Source organism: Bos indicus x Bos taurus, chromosome 14 (genome assembly GCF_003369695.1).
Source record: "Bos indicus x Bos taurus breed Angus x Brahman F1 hybrid chromosome 14, Bos_hybrid_MaternalHap_v2.0, whole genome shotgun sequence".
Taxonomy (NCBI): Eukaryota; Metazoa; Chordata; class Mammalia; order Artiodactyla; family Bovidae; genus Bos; species Bos indicus x Bos taurus.
In genome coordinates, this window is record NC_040089.1 from 44,617,065 (window position 1) to 44,639,303 (window position 22,239).

General features: G+C 42.9%; 1 protein-coding gene across 2 annotated transcripts in view; it reads right to left on the bottom strand.

Moving 5' to 3' along the window:
• Nucleotides 1-20,153, bottom strand: part of PAG1 (phosphoprotein membrane anchor with glycosphingolipid microdomains 1) — a 155,813-nt gene extending 135,660 nt beyond the window's left edge. Inside the window, exon 1 of one of the 2 annotated variants that reach the window (XM_027561254.1) lies at nucleotides 19,709-20,153. The gene's annotated coding sequence lies outside the window, so the exon portion shown is untranslated. The remainder of the gene's footprint in view (nucleotides 1-19,708) is intronic. The other variant, XM_027561255.1, reaches the window with a different exon arrangement.
• Between the last annotated feature and the right edge of the window lie 2,086 nt (nucleotides 20,154-22,239).

Below are 22,239 nucleotides of genomic sequence, written 5' to 3' on the forward strand. Positions count from 1 at the left end.
CAACGGAGGGGGCATGGCAGCGCAGGGTGAGGGGGCGTGGCAGCACGGGGTGGTAGGGGGGCAGGCACCCTGCTCTGGGAGAATTTTTTCTTGCTTTGTTCATGCTCTTTGTCTCTACATATTCCCCAGGGGCAAGGGTGTGCTATGAGCTGAGTGATATTTCCCCAAAATTCCTATGTTAAAGTCCTAACTCCCAGTGGCCCAGAGCATGACTGTATTTGGAGTTATATCTAAAGGCAACTCTCAAATTGCCTTTAGAGAGGAAATTAAGTTAAAAATCAGGTCACTAGAGTGGGGCCTAATCTAATCTTAAGAGTGTCCTTACATGAAGAGGAGAGGACACGCAGATATCAGGGATCCATGTGCCAGAGGGACAACGCTGTGAAGAGGCAGGGACAGGACTGCCATGTGCAAGCCAAGAAGACTCCTCGTAGGAAACCAGCTCTGCTGGCACTGGTCTTGGACTTCCAGCCTCAACAGCTGTGAGGATATATATTTATGTTGTTCAAGCCATCCAATCTGTGGTACTCTGTTATGGGAGCCCTAACAGACTAATAATACAGGATGCCTTCCTTCCCCAAAGTTTGCTGCTGCTAAGTCACTTCGGTCGTCTCTGACCCTGTGCAACCCCACAGATGGCAGCCCACCAGGCTCCTCTGTCCCTGTGATTCTCCAGACAAGAACACTGGAATGGGTTGCCATTTCCTTTTCCAATACATGCATGCATGCTAAGTCCCTAAAGTCAGGCCCACCCAAACTTTATTATGAAGTTAAATCTCCAGATAAATACATCCAATATGCCATCACCAGAAGAAAATAAAGCTGGAACCTCCCTCACACTCTCAAATGGAGGCAGGTGGGTCACTGAAGTCAATGTGTTTTCAAGCCAGCTTTTACACCAGATCTCTAATTATCAGTGTGCTTTCCACACAGCAACCCTCCTCCACCTCGTCAACATCATTTGCACAACTCTTGGTTCAAGAGCCACTTAAAAAATAAATGACTCATGGCAACTGAAAGCATGATAATTTTCTGTGAGGCATGATGGTTGGGTTTCTAGGTTTATGGTGATTAAAAAAAAATGCTACTCCTTAAACCTCTTGGCTTCTTTTATGGAAAAAAAAAAGGCAAAAAGAGACCCAGAAAGACCAATGAAGATCAAATCTCTCCTTTGTAATATACACACCCATCCCAATTCCAGGACCTAAGAAAGAACATTAAAGTTTTCCTCCAGAAAAGCCAGCAAAAATGGACATTTCGGGTTCTGTCCCAAGATGGGATGTACTGGATTTGCAAGAAGGACCATGTTCATTCATGAGACGATTAACCTGCAAACGATTTCTAAAATTTTGCAGAGGTGTTCTTCCCATCTTCATGCAGGCAGCACTGGCTACAAATAAGGGCAGACTGCTTTGCCAGTCACAACATGCATGAGCAGTATGACCTTGGGCCAGAGGCTTAATCACATTGAGTCTGTTTCCCAATCTGTAACCCAGGGAGCATACATTCCTTTTACAGAGCTGTTGTAAGAATTACATGGGATGGTCGAGTAAGCAGAGCCCTCAGACATAGTATTTCTCAAAAATCAGGTTCATGGACTCCACGCATCGGACACCGGAGGCTCAATGACGTCTTGCTGAAGTCTTGGGTCCCACTCTCTGTCACTAGACCAGGTTGGGGTCTAGAAGTCAGCACTCTGAACAAGCATTTTAACAAGTGGATGAAGGCTGGTGATGTTGACAGGCCACGAGGCCCTGTGAATCAGGACCAAGGGCAGAAGAAGAGCCCAAGATCAGCAGTCTAGCATCAGGTCGGCAGGCTGCCCGCTCTGCTCTCAGCAGGCCCCCTGGTTCCAGATCCGGACTCCAGCCTGAGGCACTAGAATCCCTAGTTCTGGTTCAAGTTCACCTTTCGTCCTGCTCTGAAGTGATCGTCCTAAAACACAAACCTGGTCAGGCTGCTCTCTGCCCTCCTCTGACTGCCTGAGTCTGCTCTGGCAAGGCTGGTCTCTGAATTCTGGTCAGCTTTGCCTGTTTTGGTCACGTGTCAGCCTAAATGTCACCTCCTCCAGGGCGCCCTCCCTAACTGCCCAGTCACTCCCAGTAACATTAACACGTTTTACTTTCCTAGAACCTAATACCTGCTGGTATTCTCTTGTTTATGTGACTATCTCCTCCTGCGAGAAAGTCAGTGTGTGGAACACAGAAAGAACTCAATAAACGCATACTGAATGGATGAACACGTTAACTAATCATTGGCCTGCAGTGCCAGCCTTGGCAAGGCTCTCACTCTGTATGCAGGAGGCAGAAAAAGTGCATTTTTCCATGCAAGACAACAACTGTAGGACAAAGTTTCAATTACATGATATCTTGTGTTCAGGGGAAAGTGTTACAGAAATACAATTTCTATAAACTGATCCCATTAAAGAAAGCTGGCATTTAAGTCATTCCTGTATCTTTACAGTAGCTCATAAAGTGAAATATTCCTTTTCTTTCTTTGCACAACTGAATTTTCCAAAAATTTTACAAGACGCCCTTAAAACAGTTAGCTGTGCATCATTAATGCCAAAATCACCTCACTTACAATTTTCTACTTACCGACACAAATAAAAGTATTGTTACCGTCTTTGTAACAAAATATCCCTTAATAAGTGGAAGCAGTAGGGTCCAGAGAGTATGGTAGGCCCACTCCTGTTATAACTGTTCTCAGCTCCTTTAGACACTGCGGGACAATGGAGCCTGTCCAAAGGGTCCTGTATGCTGCTCTCAGAAAATGGACATGCATTCTGACCACAGCATGTCTAGAGAAGAGGCTGTATAAAGAAGCCTATTCGAATGCATTTCTGTCCAACTCCGGGACTCATTAATGTGTAAGGAAAGATTTCCGAGACCCATAGGTGCATTAAGAATAAAAGCAAACTCTGAATAGATGACAGCTCCATTTTAGTACTAGCTTCCCCTCTCCCACTAATTCAGAAAAATTACATTCTATACAACAGTTTTCCAGCAAAGACCCTGCCACCCATCTTTCTCGTAAAAGAAAGGCAAAGTGAAAAAGTCTCCACTTGGGAACTTTAATAGGTTCTCCCGCGTGTGTCATTGTGGGGAGTGAGTTGCAAGTGAACTAGCGGCAGATGAGGCAGGAGGGCGCCCAGCTTCGGTTTACAGAGTTACACAGAAGCAAAAGGAAAACAGTTGGTTGCAAGGCTGGAAGCAAAAGTTCTGAAACGAAAATCAGGCCCCTGGGTGCCAGCCTCATGAGGAGATAAGTGCAGGCTTCGCCCGAAATGGCTTCTGGCCTGCCGAGACCATGGGGGCCACCAGGATTTACTAATGAGAACATGGTCCCAGGGGGAGAAGTCGTCACACCAGCTGGGTGTGTGCAGCTGCCCCGTACAAACACCCACACCCTGAGCTGAAACCCAACATAAAATGGGGATGTTGCCATTGTTTAGCCTCTTCCTGTCCTTTTATTAAAAGCAGTATTTTTAAAACTAAAGTATAGTTGATTTACAATGTTGTGTTAATTTTTACTATATATCAAAGTGATTTAGTTACACATACACACACACACATATATATATATGTATGTATGCATGCTAAGTTGCTTCAGTCGTGTCCGACTCTTTGCAACCCCATGGATTATAGCCCACCAGGCTCCTCTGCCCATAGGATTCTCCAGGCAAGAATACTGCAGTGGGTTGCCATTGCCTTCTCCAGTATGTACACACGTCCTTTTTAAATACTCTTTTCCATTATGATTTATCACAGGATATTGAACATTGTTCCCTGTGCTATATAGTGGGACCTTGTTGTTCATCCATTCTAAATATAAAAGCCTTTAACTGCTCACCCCAACTTCTCACTCCATTTCCCCCCAACTCCTCCCTCTTGGCAACCAAACTTCCCTGCTGGTCCTTCTAGTGATTCGATGGCTATAAACAGGTATTGCTGCCTCTACACAGGTGGTTCTCAGTGTAGAACCACCTTGGAGGAGCTTTCAAGCACCAGCCTGGCAAAGTTGCACCCTCCCCCTGGCACTCCCCCCACCACAGCATGGTAATCGGTAATCACAATTACTAGAGGCGAGCCCTGGACATCACCAAGTATTAAATCTCTCCAGGTTGTTAGTCACTCAGTCGTGTCTGACTCTTTGTGACCCCATGGACTGTAGCCCGCCAGGCTCCTCTGTCCATGGGGATTCTCCAGGCAAGAATACTGGAGTGGGTTACCATGCACTTCTCCAGGGGATCTTCCCAACCCAGGGATCGAACCAGGTCTCCCACACTGCAAGCAAATTCCCCAGGTGATGCTTTTTGCAGCCAGTGTGGAGAACCACTGCTCTACAAGCGGCTGGAGAGAGGGAGACACATATAAGAGGGATCAGAGGGTCCACTCCAACAGAAGGGGGCAGCATCCTCACAGCACAAAGAAGGTGGGGGGCATATTTAAACGAGGAAAGAAGACGTAGCCGTAACAAGGTGGGGCCCTTGTGTGCTGTCAGCCCTTTGATAACAGGAAATGTGGTAACAACAAGCAATGTTTGAAAACTCAAGAAAGGAAGACGCTTGGCACGAGAAGACAAACTTGTCCTGGCTAACCAAGACAGGACGAGTGGAGCTATTTAAAGCTGGGAGATAAGAGATAAAATGAATCTTGGGAAGAGGTTGTAAAACCTGTGAGGAAAGTGTTGGCTGAAGCTGGAGAAGGAGATGTCAACTAAGATGCTCTAGAAAGAAATCTATGCTAGAAAAGGCGGGGCATGCACTTCCACTGCCAAACGGTGATGACTCAACACCTGTACACATGGATGGTTCCCCTTTAGACAGAAATTTTGGTGTCACCCTTGAAGCAATTAAGAACTGTAAAAAACAAAGAAAAGAAAGAGGCAGCAAATTACAGCATGTACGCAAGTGCCCACTAACTTTGGCTCACGTTGCTCTTTAAGAACTTAGTACTGCCTTGATGTTTTGAGCCTTAGAAAAGCAAAATTCTTGGATGTCCCTATAAACATGCAGTTTTTCTCTAATGCTAATGCAACACTACACCCTCTTTTTTTTTCTCATTTGCAGAAATGGAGTTCCCTTGTTTATAAATGGGTCCCACAGTCTAGAGTACAATTCTGTTTAAGTAACACCTCTGTAAGGGCATGCTTGCTCACATGCCACAAAAGCAAATGTACATGTTGATCAAAATACTCAATGCTCATTCTACAGCTCCCTAGGAGAAAGCCAGCTAAAACTCACTGCCATCTCAGTTACAATTTCACCACTGGAATCTGGAAATTAATAGAGATGTGAAATTTATGATTAAAAGACTAACAAGGTTTGCTAAATGCCATTAGGCAAATATATAAGATGATTATGCAGGATTTTAAGCATTCTGGAACAAGTCTGAAATATCTTGCTTTGATGGGTGTCCTCCTTCTAAGTTGTGGTCCCAGTAAAGACCCTTATGTCATTTTCTTCATGTCTTCCTTTCTTAAATTCTAAATATCTTCACTTCAAGAGAACTGACTCCAGTGGATTCCCTACCTTGGCTTTTCTCTTTTCCTTTAGGTGTTCAATCTCACAGCCCACGATTTTGTGACAGGTGTGATGGTTACCAAGCATGAGTCTGGGGCTACTGCGGTGATGTCTATCATTGTTACCTTTGGATTTTCTTTAAGGCCATCTTTTCTGACCCTTAAAAGCTATTTTCATCATCTGTGGCCCTGGGCCTGGCGGAGGAAGGGATGGGCTAGATGAACATGGCTACAATCCAGGCCTAAAGCAGGGAGGTGAAACCACTGACATAAGAGAATGTGGGTCTGGCTGGCCATACACATCCATACCTGGCCCTCATCCACCGAAACCGAACAGCTAATCTGGCATTTTGTCAAGTCTGATGGGAAGTTAATGATGTGAAAGAAAGACAAGTATGCCCATGGCTAAGCTGTATGAAGCATGTATGTGGCAGAGGAGATGTTTGGGGTGGGGCTGAAGGAGGATGGGACAATTATTTTTGAATGTAATATCCTGGACAGGTTCATAAACCTTTAGCCACAACTTTAAAATGCAAAATTTTGTGAAAACAGAGTGTCTTTGTTATTTTGCTACCAAATGAATTTGTTCCAAACCCTGACCTGAGCTGACAAGTCTTTTTCTGTCCAACTAAATGAGAATATTCATCTACTTTGCTGTAGAAATGACTGTGTCTCCCGTATGCCACGGGAGTATTACCTAACTTATAGGATGCAAACTGCATTCCCTTTCTGAAAGCTAGATGGATTCTAAAAGACATTTGGCCCCAGAGTGTTGGGCTAAAGAACTGCTGACCTGCGTACAACTCCCCAGACAAGTGAGTTCTCCAGATTTAAGCCTTGTATTATTTTCCCACATCACGCAGGTGTTTACCAGACCTCAGCTTTTCAATGACTTCTACAATATTATTTTAGTAGACACATTTACAGGGAACTAAACAGGACAAAGCTAAGAAACAGGCATACCATGTCCGATTTCAGATATGAGGCCTTAACACACGCGCTCATCTTTTCCTCTGTCACCTTTCACTGTATCAGTCTGGGAGTTCTGACACTGAACATCCCCAGTCTGGGCCACAGCAGGTGTACTATGCAGGTAGTATGAAAACGGGAAACATGATGCTGATTTTCAAAAAGAAGCTATCAAACTGTGTGTTTATTTTTGTAAACATTTTTAAATTCGTTTAAAATTTTATGCAAAAATTAATATTCCAGGGCATCCCTGGTGGTGCAGTGGATAGGAATCCACCTGCCAATGCAGGGGACACGGGCTTGATCCCTGGTCCAGGAAGATCCCAAAAGCCGTGGAGCAATTAAGCCTGTGTGCTACAACTACTGAAGCCTGCGTGCCGCAACAAAGACCTGGAGCAACCAAGAGTAACGTTAATTAAATAAATTTCAAAAATTAACATTCCAAATAAAATGTCCATAGATGTGCCTTTTAGCAAATGGAGACGGAAAGTGAGACAGAGAAGAGAAAAAAGACATAAAGATTAGCTCTTGCCTGGGACTGGCAGTGAGAATGCAGAATGAACACAAAGGGGCCCAAGGGATCTTTCTGGGGTGATGAAAAAGTCCTAAAACGAAACTGTGATGGAAGTCCCATAACTCTGTCAGCTTTCTACAGATCCATGAATTGTACACTTAACATGGGAGAGTTTTATGTCATGTAAATTATACCTCAATGAAGATGTGGGAAAACTAATCCTAAATGTTGGGAGTAACACTGTTTATGTCAACACCTCTTCTTTTGTCCTGATGTTTCAAATTAACACCAGTTCAAACAGGGGAAGAAGGATGCAGTAAATGAGATCCATTCCGATCATTAAGGGAAAAGGAGAAATTTTGCTCCCAAATGACTAATTTTACATCCAGACAGAGGAGATGAGTTCTTCTAGATACTCCCCCACATTTAGCAAATGAAATTGAAATTATTTCTAATTTAACATGCCACGTGTGCCTCTCTAATTACAGCATACATCACATCAAACAATAGTATTTTGTTTACCACTCATCCTGCAAAGACGGCGGAAACTCCTGAGGACGATGTCGTGGTCTTCCCCACATTTTCAGGACCAAGCAGGTGTTCAGTGTATGAGTTTATTAAATGGAAGGATCTCTTCATCAGAACCACTGAACACACTTCCATTTGCGTGAACAATATAAAGCAAATTAGAAAGACACTCCCTACTTTCTAGACCAGGGTTTGCCACCCACAGCACTGTTGACATATTGGCCCCGATAATTCTTCCCTGTGGAGCAGGGCTGTTTGGTGCACTGTGGGATGTATAATAGCATCCCTGGCTTCTACTTGTTTATTAGATGCCACCAGTAGCCCTGGCATTCCCCTCCCCGCCCCGCCAACCCCCACCCTCGCTCAACAGCTGTGACACCCAAAATGTCCTCTGGGTGGCAAAGTCACCCTTCCTTGAGAACCACAGCTTTAAACAGGAAGAGTATAATGAAGATCAAATCAAACTGTTGTGTTCATATTTCAGCAGTGCTTTTCATGTTATTACTTCCTAAAGCTAGTGAGAACATCAAAAAGAAAACGCATATGACTAGCAAATGATAATTCTTTGACCACGGGCCTTGGCATTTTATGGGGAGAAGAAAAGAAGTTCTTTTTAATTTCCTTGTAACTGCAAAGATGCAAAAGGCTTGTTCTGATCCAAGGCTGACAGTTTTCAGGATATGTGGAGCTGGAAAAATCCGTATGAGAAGGGTCCAAATGTCAAATGGCCTATGGCTGTAAAACAATATAAAAGCAGCGTGCTCTTTGCCAGCACTGGGGTGTTTATTATGAACTGTAGCTAGGGGAACAATTCTGAATATGCTATTGAATATTTATTAAAAGAAAAGATCTACAATAATGCAGGTCCTGACCAGCTGCTATTAGTAAACCACTCAACCAGTTGGAAAGGTTAAGAACTGTGGTGGCAAAAACCATTAAGTGCAAGTCTGATCCTTTGGCATTTTGTTTTTTCTCAGCCACCACAGTGTTTAGCAATCCTCTTCCATACACCCTGGCATCAAATCTGAAAAGCTGTTATCCATATTGTATGCTTTAAATGAGTCCCTGAACATTACAGTTTCAACTCTTACTTTGGAGATACTGGGAATTTCACGCTGATGTTAGAAGCTTAAGATGTATATTTTGGGCAAAATGACTATAATATAGTACAGCAAAGAAAAAATTGTCTTATATTACTTGACTGTGTTTCGTTATCAAGATTCATAATACTTTACTGCAAAGCATCATTATTTTTTATTTAGGAAAACAGAGAAATACACCCCTAACCTCAACACTAACAATTTAGGCCCTACACATGACATCATTGGTTTCAGCCACTTCTGGATTTATCAGTCTATCGCATATGAGAAAAGGTTATAGCAGAGTGTTTAACTGTCAATTCCTAATATCTGAAAAGGAAGCATATCTTTTAAGACTACGTTTGTAAAAATATTTATATCTCTGCACGTCTATTGGCAAACATAAGTAGGTTTAGGATTCTGAAACATTAAGCATATAATTCCTCAATCTGCTAAGAGAAAGAGCATACACAATATGCAAAAAGCCCTCTATTCAAACAAGCTGTGACTGTATACATAACTATGGTATTCAAATTAGATTACTAATTTAGACATGTTCTATCATGTCAAGTAGATACTAACATAAAAAAAATGTCAGAATAAAATTCAACAGGAAGAAAAATGAGGTAAGGAAAATTCAATTATTCTCTTTAGAAAATGAAAACTCCTAGTACATAATATTAAAATACATACTTCTGGAAAGATTAGTGGGAATGCAGCTTAATTACTCATCTTGGTGGTGAATAATAAACACAGTATTGTCAAATCACCTCTACAGGATACTACCTCTGTGCCCTGGATTATCATATTTGCATTTGGATGAAACTGGGATACGTGAGGCATGGAATGGCCAAACTAAGTTTCATTTTACCTCGTCTGAATTTCCTCACATATTATTATAAAATGCACTAAAATCACACATAAAACACAATATTATTTGATATTATTTAAATTCTCATATGCCTATATTGTAATTTCTCAACTGCAACGGACTAAGGCTACCATAACACACCATGTGTAATGATAATTACTAGAACTAACACGGTTGCCTAACGTTTTTATAAAACTTTAAAAAAATTTATAAGTGTATGGCGATTTTAGGAAATCAGCACTAATAATAAAAGATGAACCCACCAAATGCCACAAATGCATAAGCCCTTTTGGATTCAATTTTTTTCCAAAGCTAAAATGTAAAATTGGCACCATGATGCTTGAAATTGAGATTTAAAGATAAGCACTGGTACCAGCATCTTGCTACTTGCTAGAAATTGCTTTTATCTGAAAACTGCTATTTAGAAAGGCCCCCAGATAATTTTTATGAAATAAAGGTAGCATCATAAACTTTACAAACAGCTGTAAGATTCCATGAACATTTCATGATTCTAAACATTTCTATATATTAACAGTTAATATCTGCCTTAACAGTAGCAAAATTAGGTAAATTTCAGAATATCTGAAGCTAAAATACAAGTTGTAAAACTAAAATAAGCCCTTTCGATTTATCCTGCATAATTTTACACTGCTTAAGAAAAAGACAAATGCTTTAATGCTTTGGCATTAAAAGGGGAACATGATAGCTGCTTTGGCAAGATAAAGCAAGCTATACCACTTAATGTATTTGGAGAATTCAGGAATGATATTATAAAAGGAAAACCAATAGTTTAAACTTAATTTGACTGAATTATATCACACATACACACACACACACTTTTCACCTACAAAGGCAATTGTAACAACTGAAAAACAAATTTCCATTATACCAGACAGCAAGTTTAACCACAACAATTTTACAGTTTAAAATGTTGAATGCTTTTCTTTTTAAACTTAGATGTTTTTTAAGCTTTTTAAGATAATGAAAGAAAAAGATGTTTGTCTCTAAAAAAAGCTTTCCCCTAGTTGGACTTGATTGCATACATTTGCATAAAGAATCTGTGGTCCATCAAATATAAAGACTGCAGTCAATATAGCTTCCACTATTGGTACTTTGAGCAGACTAATGAAAAAAAAAAAAACTCTTAAATTTTTTTTAAAGTAGCTACCCCCTAATTTTTCTTTAGTAGCTAGTCAGGAAGACACAGGCAACATAAGGGAGTGGCAAGAAGCCAGAATTTGAAGCCAGAATGCCTTATTTGGGGTCCTAGGAGCTCTACCATTTACTAGCTATGTTATCTCCACAGAGGCACCTCAGTTCCCTCATCTCTGCAATGGGAATAATTCCACCTTTAGGTCAAAATGAAAGGAACAAGGACTGATATGCATGATACTAACTAAAACACATGGTAATTATTTTCATCATCCCCCCAATACTCCAGCTTGTCTATGACTTAATGTTGCCTGTTTCTTATAAGGCAAGTGAAAATTACAGGAAACTGTACCTAATATATCTCAAATAATCCAGTGAGCCAAAAGGCTCATTAATAACTCTAACAAGATTGGTTCAAAGGTCCAACCCTCCAAAGATGCTGTGGCCATGAGAAAAGCTTATTTTTGTAAACTACCAAATGATGGGTCATCATCACTGTCCCTTTTGGCGTGCTCATTCATGGGCACAAAGAGACATGCCTGTTATGAGAACCAAGAATTTTATGTGCCAAGAAAGTAATTCTTTCATTCTTCCCACTTTCCCAAGTGCCCATGTCCTGCTATCAACGAAGGAGAAAAATGAATGGAAAGGGAAAACAAGAAATGACAATTCTATGCTATAAGCAGCTTGAGATCGAGGATCGTGCTTTATTCATGATTTTATTTCTTAATTCTTTCCTTCACCCCACTCCCCGTCCCTTTTCCACACAGTAGGTTCTTAATACTTCTTCACAAGCCTTGAGAGCTCTATGAGACACAGTCACTGTCCTGTGTGTAGTTACAAGTGCGTTAACAGTCAGACTGTTCCTCTGCTCTCTGCCTTTTCTTTGTATTTTACTCCTTTTGTCACCTGGCTCCCATTCCATCAAGCACCTCATTCCGCTTTGCCTCTGGCTTCTACCACTTTGTGTCCAAGCACTTGTCTATAACTTCCCTCACTTAATCTTACTATTCCCCCATCTCCTTTCCCTCTGCCTGCCACCTTGGCCTTCAGGCTCCTTGGAAAAGCTATGCCAAACCTAGACAGCATATTAAAAAGCAGAGACATTACTTTGCCAACAAAGGTCTGTCTACTTAAGGCTATGGTTTTTAAAGTAGTCATGTATGGATGTGAGAGCTGGACCATAAAGGCTGAACTCCGAAGAACTGATGCTTTTGAACTGTGGTGTTGGAGAAGACTCTTGAGAGTCCCTTGGACTGCAAGGAGATCAAGCCAGTCAATCCTAAAGGAAATCAATCCTAAATATGCATTGGAAGGACTGATGCTGAACCTGAAGCTCCAATACTTTGGCCACCTGATGTGAAGAGCTGACTCATTAGAAAAGACCCTGATGCTGGGACAGATTGAAGGCAGGAGGAGAAGGGAACGATGGAGGATGGGATGGTTGGATGGCATCACTGACTCAACAACATGAGTTTGAGCAAGCTCTGGGAGATACTGAAGGACAGGGAAGCTTGGCGTGCTGCAGTCCATGGGGTTGCAAAGAGTCAGATACTACTGAACAACTGAACAATGACTACAATGAACCTTCTCAGTCAGATTACAACCTCCACAACAACTCCAAATGCCCAGAAGATTTGAAAACCTGTATCTCCAGCTCAGCCTCTGTCTTAAATTCTAGTACCACAGGCCTGTGCAACTGTCAATAGAATCCCAAGCCCTGGATGTTGCACCGGATATTGCCCTGGTCCCCTGCATCATTATACAAATGCATCATTATACACCTGAATGCATTATCTCCCCCTACAAACCACATCATCCTTTGTATTCACTATCAAGAACTGTGTCCTTTCAATCACCCAAGCCAGAGCTCTGGGAGTCATCCCTAACGTCACCACCCCTTCCTGCTTCTCTTCTCCTTCTCTGTCCCTCCCCCATCTCCCCATCAGTCTAAGTTCAGACCTTAAATCCATACTAGGATTCAACAGCTTTTGCACACAACTGCTCTTTTCCACACAGCCATCCTTACATCCCATCCATTCTCTACAACACACTAGACTGATCCTTGTAAAAGAACGGCCTGAAATGCTCAAATTCATCTGGACCAAATACACCCTACAAGACCCTTTCCAAAGTGGCTCCAAGGCTCCACTCTCCATTTCTGGACCTACCTACTGCCCCTCACGGGCACCTGCCGCAGGGAAAAACCAGCTGTCTCATAGACACACCACGCTCTTCGGCGCCTTCACTGCACCGTTCTCCCTGGTCTCTCTGCTCACAAAGAGTTTCCTGTCCCACTCCTATCCTCAGCTGCCTGGTCCCTTCCAACTCACTCTTTCAGGCTCAGACCCTGCCCTATTCCCTAGGGGTAAGTCACCTCTGTGGACTTAGGTACCCCTAATAGAGCCCAGCATCTTTTATGCACTGGTTAAAACTGGAGTTAAGCATCATTTCCCCTCCCAAGACTGAGAGTTTTGAGAGATGTGAAAGGAATCCTCTTACGTCTGACGTTTCATTATCTAACACTATGCCTTGTATATCGATATGTATCTGGTGAATGCATAAATGAGTAAAAACCAGTCCAATTAAGTTTGACTCAAACACTGCCAAGCTGCTAGTGGCTGATTATGTGTGAATAAGAGACTCACAGCTCTTTTTAGAAGAGGTCACAGAAAATATCATAAGGCCACTCTGGCTGCAATTCCCAAGTGTTGAATACAGAAGTCGTGGTGTTCCCCTGTGTGGCCATGTTACAGATTGGCTCTTTTACAGTTTGTTTTTTTTTTAATTGTCTTGTGTGGTTTTACTGCCTGTGATCTATAACATGCACTACTTCAATATTAAAGTCTCCCAAAAGCTTCAGCAAGTTCAACCACACGGGGGTGATGGAAAAATGAGTACAGGTCAGGGTGAAAAGCCAGAGTGAGTGGAAGAAACATTAACAGCAGTGACTGAGTCACAAATACCTCAGGACCTGAACCTCAACGACGCATCTGAATGCCCTTTATTTCTTAGGGAACAAATTCACAGGAGAGCTTCCATATGCAACCCTGGAGCTCCCTGCAGACTGAAATAACACATGTAGCAGTGTTGACTAGTCACAGCTTTTGGTCCTTTTAGAAAATCAACTGAAGTTGATTTGTAAGTGTTCTCTTACAAATGAACACTAGAACAAAAGATGCAGGGACTGGGTCCTATGAAATTAAAACAAAGCACAAATCTACTGTTGGTCAAATAAAACACTTAAAAAAAAAAACTTGCCTACTCCATGAGGTTCATATGGTTTCAAGTGCTCTGTAGTTTACACGCATGCACCCCAATCAGGCCAACTTTCCCTGTCCTCTACCATAAAACCCACACTTAGGAAATTGAATTTTTCTTAAGTTTTTAATCACTCACAGACTTGAAAATTATACAGTCCTATAAAACCAAGAAGGGGGAGTAGGTTAGACATTAACATACCAAATATTATAACAATGACAACATCAAATATAATAACTCAAAACCCAAGGGATATGAAGAATTTTTTAATGGATTTTAAAAATTGTTTTATTTGGGGAAAAAAAAATGCTCCTTACAAAAGTGTTGCTGCAAATTACAGAGACTCTGCAACAAATATTAGCTCCAGTGTGAAATCGTGAGAAATAGAGGAGGTGCCATTCATGGTAAAGGGTTTTGAAAATATTGGACATTGGTTTTAAATTCTGCCCTTTCCCTCTGCACTTCGAGTGCAGTTAGAGAGACTAGGATGCAGATACAGAAGATGTGACACAATGTTCATTTTCTGAGACAACATGCTTACACCTTAATTGTGAGACACACATGTTCATTTACTTAAAAACCTCACTGTGACACATGACATCACTACAGTAATGTTCACTGCTGATTAAATCAATCTTGATTTACTTTTTTAGAAATCCCCTGAGAAAATCTCAGGTTGTTCTTTCTTGGATGAGAATGACGAAACTGCTGCTGCTGCTGCTAAGTCACTTCAGTTGTGTCCGACTCTTAGCGACCCCATGGACTGCAGCCCACCAGGCTCCTCCGCCCATGGGATTTTCCAGGCAAGAGTACTGGAGTGGATTACCATTGCCTTCTCTGAATGACGCAACTACGTGACATCAAACAGAGATAAAGTTTGCAAGCTTCTTCACTGCGTTCCGTTATCAGTGGATGGCCATATGCTTCGTATTTCACAATGCTAACACGTGGGTTTCTTTTCTGAGATCACTGAATGAACTAAGCTTTAAACTCTTCCTCCACAAAGATCTAGAAGACCGTGGGCACAGACCTTCAACCATCCCTTCAGTTCTATCTCAGGGTCCCTGTGGGGATGGAGTGAGACTGAATAGGATTATTTCAAGAAGCACAATACAAGACATCTATGCAACAAAGCTGGACGATATGAAGGCCCCAAATTACGCAGCAGAACACTAGGCCCCATAGACTCCCGGGCTCCACTCCTGGGTCCGAAACTCACTAATGTGCTCTTGAACAAGTGCTCTGATCTTTCTGCTTGTGCAAAAAATGATAACAAAGTAACCACATAAGGTCACTGTGGGGATTCAAGTAAATCGTGTATGTATTTCCTGGCATGGCAGCCAGCACACATAAGGGTTCTGTGTTAGCTATTCGTTCCATCCAGTAAGGATGTGGCAGACAAATCATGGAGCTATCTGTCCCTACAATCACCCCCACCCTCAAATTCAGCAGCGTCCCAGCCTTGAGGGGCTGTCTCTACCGTGTTGCACACGCACTGTTTATTTGGAGAACTGGTATCACCTTCCACGTGTTTCTCCCAGATGTCTGAGGCCACAGCTTTAGAAATACAATCAGCCCCCAACTCCCCAAGCCTACAGGGAAGATAATTCAAAACAGGAGAGATGACTGGGAAGAGTAAATGGTCTTCATTCATTTTATTCATACCATAAGTAGCCTGCTTTTCTGGTACTTATATCTTCTGACAGCTGGATGTTGGAAGAAAGTTGTCTGGAAACAGAGATGGTCACAGACAAGCAACAAACAGTTAACAGGGACAAGAAATAACATCATGCAAATTCTAAAGAATTAGTTGAAAGTAACTTCTGGCCCCAACTGGAGTCACAGAAGTGACTGAGGAAGACTTGTATTATCGAATCACCCAGAGCAGAGGAACATTTGAAACGTAAAAGCACTTGAAAGAGTAAAAGGAATATTGGTGCTCTGGCAGGAGGGCTAAAACTGAAGTAGAAGATATTTCAGAGAGATGTGGAAAGACTCAGCTGATGGCAAGGACCCTTTCTGACACCCTCCTGGAACCTTACACCCATGGACTTTTAAATTTTTTAATTGAGATATAATTAACATGCAAAATCATATTAATTTCAGGTGTACGACATAATGAATCAACATTTGTATATATTGCAAAATGGTCAAGATGAGTCTAGTTAACATCCATCACCATACACAGTTAAAAATAATCTCATATGAAACTTTTAAAATCTACTCTCTTAGCAACTTTCAAATAGGCAATACAGTATTATTAACCTTAATCACCATGCTGTACAGAGAATTTTTTATTTAAAAAAGCCAAGGTAGAATATCTGTCTTGAAGCACCTTTCAGTGGCAGGATACCACGTTTAATTAAATATTAAATCAGTCTGTAAGCTGCCTGTGGCCTATGTGCCCTTGACAGCAATTACATTTTAATATCTACAAAATGAGTTAATATTTACCAAGGGCCAGAATACTATGTAGATCTGGATGATACTCTAAGGAAGCCACAGGAAAAAAAGTAACTTTTCAATTATTCTCAACTTTTAGAAGTCAAGTAAGATGCTCAACAGGCTGTGGACCAGAGTTTTAATGAAATGCAGTCCACCAGTCCATGGGCAATTGGTTCTAGAACCCCCGAGGATACCAAAATCAGTGGATGCTCAAGTTCTTTATATAAAATAGCTTTATATCTGCACATAACCTTAAAGTACATTCCCTCACACACTTCAACTCTAGATCTCTTATAACATCTAATACAATGTAAATGCCACGTTAACATAAATATGTAAATGCTATATAAATAGCTGCTGGAGCAAAGTAAGTTCAAGTTTTGCCTCTTGGAAGTTTCTGGAATTTTAAAAATATATTTTCAACCCATGGTCAGTTGAATCTACAGATGTGGAACCTACGGATATGGAAGGCCGACTGGACAGCTCATACATGACCCCTGAAACTGCTTCCGACCACACTGTACTAAGGCCCAGAGGAAGAATGCTTATTTAACATGAAATATAAATTATTGCCATTCTGAACAAACAGTACGATATGCAGCAAAGTGTACATTCTCTCTCTCTCTGCCCCAGGGGTACTCTCCAGCTAGGACTGAACTCATGCTCACAGATGACGCAGATTGCAGATGAATGGCCTGCTTGTGGTGGTTCACTAGGCTGTGCGGATCCCGCAGCTTCATCTGCAGGCAGCAAACAAACCTGGGAGGGGCGGCCTCCAGCAGGAACCCAGGAACCGTAACACACCACTCTCTTTTTCTCAATTCTCTGAATATATGAGCAGGAAAGGAAAAAGCAATGGAATCCACTTCAAACCAAAGGATAAAACCCATTTCACCTGCTGGTATCTCTATCGTGTGCTAAGGTAGACAAGCCTTTTAACAATAATTATGAGAATAATAACAGCTCCCAGTCATGGAGAACTATGCTGTGAGTTAAGCACTCTGAATACTTTACAGCTAAATGTAAATTTCCTCATCTGTAAGTGAAAGATAAGAAGGCACCTATTTTATTATGTTATTATGAGGATTCCAGGAGAAGAGAAGAAAAAAGCACTCTGGAAGTTGAGGCAGCAGGGTTTGAAAGAGACATACATGGGTTAAAAGCCCAAATGAGATTTCTATGATTTGATCTTGCTGAGTTCTAGTTTCCTCTTCTCCAAAGTGGAGATGAAGCCACCACCTTGAAAAGGAATCGAAAGAGACGACTGGTCAAATACCAGCTGGTGTCTACATTACCAGGAGGGGTTCAAATGCTTATACCCTGTATCCTATGATACATGTGAACAGCTTCTGTTAACCTCTGTCTGCAGTCGTTCAATCATTCAATGTCAAGAGTATCCACAAAAGCACCTCCTTTTGTAACAATGATAATTTTACCCAGTTTAATAAGTCGGACACTGGTTTAACAGCTTTATATCTATGAACTCATTTAATCATCATCACAATCCAGGGAGGCAGGTACTGTAATCCCCATCTTACAGACAAACATACTCAGGCACAGAGTTCAGGTAACATGCCCAGGCTCAAACAGATGGTACCTGAGTTAGCAGCAAGTCTCCCTAGTCTATCCTCCTAACCTTGATGTGACAGAGTATATGGGGGTCAACCTGTTTGAGCTGCTATACTTGGATATATATCTTGAGATAAGCAATGGATGCTCTCACCACCAACTACAATGTGTTGAATAACTTATCAACTTCTGAAATAACATTTTGTGTGTTTTCTTAGAATTCCTTAAAATACTATGATTTTAAATGAGATGCCTTTTAAATGAGATGCCTGTAACTAGTTCATCTTGTTCCATGTGCCAGAATACTATAAATAAATGTGCTTCTTTTTCTAAGGAGCACCTAAATAAATCTCACATTAAACCACAATCCTGAGTTTTGCAATATAAGTTCAAATCAAAAGAAGATATATTAGGGCAGTCTGAATGTTATCTGTTTTATTAGACTAATGACTTCCATACCAAAAAAATCTGAATATTCTCCTTATCTCTAATATTCATGTCTTCACAGTCATAGCAGTACTGTATGGTATTTCAAACTATCCTTTTACAAATTTAATTAACTCAAATATTAAACATCAATGATGATAATCTATTTCTCTGCTTAAGAGGAATCTCTGGGGGAACAGATGAGAGAGAAAGGTTAAAGAATTCTGGAATTCTATCCTTCAAAGTAGGACAGGGCATCTACCTATAAATCATGCTCTTTGTTTATTAAGATAATTAAGCCTAACAGTACACTTAACTTTCAGACTCAACAATTGTCTGGCATGAACAATCTCCACTTTTTCTAAAACAAAGGGGATGTGTTCAAAGGGGTCCTCTGCAAGCTCCCTGTACAATGCATGCTATTTTAAAACATGATTTATGTGTCTAATTCCTGGAGCTGCCTTGAAAAATACACTGGGTTTTTCCTTGCATGCACCCTATTAGGAGAAGACACTCCAATCTGAAGAGTGCACTCTGTTTCAGACTGCAGGGCGCTATATCATGTCAGCATTTTCATTAAATACGTTCAAGCTGGACCTTAAACAAATGGAACGGAGAATCACAGCTGCAGCCACTGCAGAGAGACACACTTATCCGGCCGGGAGGCTTACATAAGAGGTGTAGGGCAGTCAGGGTGAAACCCAAGTGTCATCATCTGAACACGACTGCTTTGAGATTTGCTCACATTCTTCACATAAATGGAATCATGTAACACTGAGCGGATTTCTCATTTTATTTGCCTTATAGCACAAAACTGTAGGTTGACATATTAAGTTGTTTTCCCCTAAAGGATTGGGCTCTAATTAGGGAAAACTGGGAACTTCTGCCTAGAGGGAAAGTGGGATGCGCGGGAAGCCTGGAGGCCAGAGAAGCAATGATTTAGCCTCCATCCCTGAAGACCTAGGGCATCCAGGAATATTACTGGAGTCACTCCCCTGAGGACCTGGGACGGAGGTGACAAGAACCCCCTACCTCCTGTGCGGGCGCGCGCGCGCGCACACACACACACACACACACACACACACACAGAATCAAGGAGCTCGGAACAAGCAATCAGCAGCAGGCGAAATGCCCTCGGAGCACCTGTCCTCTCACAGCACATTTCCAACTGGCACGTTCAGCAGAGACTGGAGCCAGCCCGCCAGGGACGGCTGCCTCTCCCCGCGTACCCTGTCCGCGGCTTTGCTTTCTCAACTCCTCAAGCTGGAGCCCCGCTAACAAAAGGTGCTTCCCACGACGTGAAGATAATAAAAACAAACCTCCCCTTCCCGCGGCGCCACCCTCCAACTTTAGAAACTACAGTCAACTTACTGGGATGCAGGCGACAGGGAGCCTTCAAGGGGGACCCCGCTCCGGCTGCGCAGAGCCCCGCTGGCCCCGCACTGCCCCGGCGGCTGCGGCGGGTGCGGGGCGAGGCGCTGCCGTTCTGCACCAGCCGCCTCGGCTCCGCGGTGCCCGGAGCCCGGCACTCGCTGGGGCGCACCGCCTGGCGGCAGCGGCGACAACGAAAGCTACACGGGTCCGCGTGGTCCCGAGCGCTGCCGCAGCCGCCCGCCCTGGAGTGCAGCGCTCCGAGCCCCTGGTGCGTGTCTCTGGCTCCGAGGGAATCGCGGCTCTACAAGAAAGGCGGCCGGGGAAAAGCCGAGTCGCTGCTGCCGGGAGAGCCGCCAGCCCGCTCCCAAGGGGTCTGTCACATCGCGGGCGCGGCGGGAAGCGAGCCGGCGAGCAGGCACCTCAGTTTGCACTCGCAGCCGCGCCGCGGAGAATGACAAGCTCCGAGGCGGTGCAGCCGTGCGGGGCGCGGGGTGCCACTGCGCATGAGCCCGGCTGGCTGCGGCACGTCACGGGGGGGCGGGACGGGGAGGGTTGGGAGGGACGAGAAGGGGCGGGGAGGGGTTGAGCCGGGCGGGGCCGGGTGGGAGCTAGATGCCCAGCTACGCTGCGGGAAGGTACAGGAAGTCTGCAGCCTGGGGTTCTGTGAACCTAAAGCTGTTGAGTTTGAACTTGTTTGCTCCAGAGTCCATTGTCCCTTTAAAACTACTCTTTACTCTAAGTGATCCTTTAGGGCTCTGGGCAAACCTACAAAAGTCAGTTTAACTCATGTTATGGTCTAACCTTAAAGAGCTGGGATTGAGGGGACAATGTACCTTGGCTGTACATTAAAATAACTTACTGAGCGAATAGGAGCCCTTTTGCCCTGACCGCACCCCAGAATCCAGAATAGAACGTACATGAGAATCTCTGGATGGGGCCCAGCTATCATTAGGCTGTAAAGCTTCCCAGTTGAGATCAAGGTACATTAGAGCTTCTTAAACTTTTAATGTGTGATAGAATCTTCTGGAGATTTTCTTAAAATGCAGGTTCGTATTCAGTGAGTTTGGGCACTGTGGGAAGGTTCTACATTTCTAACAAGCACTATTGATGTCAGTCTGGACCACCCCATCTTTACTACTCAAGTGTGGTCTAGAATCTAGAGCAGAGTTTTCCTTCTGCATGAGAATCACTTTTGTAGCTATCTGAAAATATCTCCAGGCCTTATCTTCAGTGGTTATGGCTCAGCCCTGGGCAAAGGTGGGACCCTGGAATTTCATTCCTAAGGAGCACTCTGATGAGTCCGATAGAGGGTAAAGCATCTGCCTACAATGTGGGAGACCCGGGTTCGACCCCTGGGTCGGGAAGATCCCCTGAAGAAGGAAATGGCAACCCACTCCAGTACTCTTGCCTGAAAAATCCCATGGACTGAGAAGCCCGGTAGGCTACAGTCCATGGGGTCGCAAAGAGTCCGACAGACTGAGTGACTTCACTTCACTTCAGATTATTAGACCAGCAATTAGGAGTTGGGAATAGACCTTTGAAGTGGGAAGCACCAAGCCTGGTGTTGAACTCAGGACATCCAAGCCCAAGTCTGACTCCCAAGTCCAAGTTCAGCTCCAAGCCCACTGGAGCTTTATATGATTATTCCAAATTTTCTGTAATTATTATGCATTACTTAGGAAAAATACATAAATCGCATTACATACATAACACACATGCTGTATTCCTTACACATATCATTTGTGTGTGTGTGTGTGAGTATATGTGTGTCTGACTATTTGCAACGCCATGGACATAGAATTTACCAGGCAAGAATACTGGAGTGGGTTGCCATTTCATACTCCAGGGGATCTTCCTGACCCAGGGATCGGACCCACATCTCATGTGTTTCCTGCATTGGCAGATGGGATCTTTATCAACTGCGCCACCTGGGGAGCCTACACATATCATTAAAGGAGGCTTAAATCTGGCCTGGGAAGAAGGTTGATTAGGAGAGGAGGTGTGGGTGTAGAGAGCAAAGTGATGGAGTAAGAAATGTTAGATGGCCTGTTTCATAGTGCACATAGAGGGAGGGATGCTTGGGAAGAAAGAAACCTTGGACTCAACCTAGGTCCTGGAAAAGTGACTTGGAGAAGACTTGGTCTCCTGGACCAAGGACCAGACTTGGCCTCCTGATTGGTACCATCAGGTGAAACTCAGTGTTCCAGAACATTTGAATGTATGACAAGTCATGTACATTACCTCACTGAAATCTCACAATGGTCTTATAAATTGAATACAAAAAAAAAGATTTATGCTCATTTTACTAATTTAAAAAAATTGCCTTGCTCACACAGTGGAACTTGAATGAGACTACAGATCTGTGTGTTAGATGCAGCTTCTATAACTCTAAGAAAAACGAGTAAGCTCTTACAAGGAAGAAGGTTTCTGTTTATTATTCACATCTGATTAAGGTTGTGCCTAAGTTCTGAGTTAGCAAATCTTTCATTTTTGGAGAGAAGAAATCCATTCTGCATCTTCACCCCAGT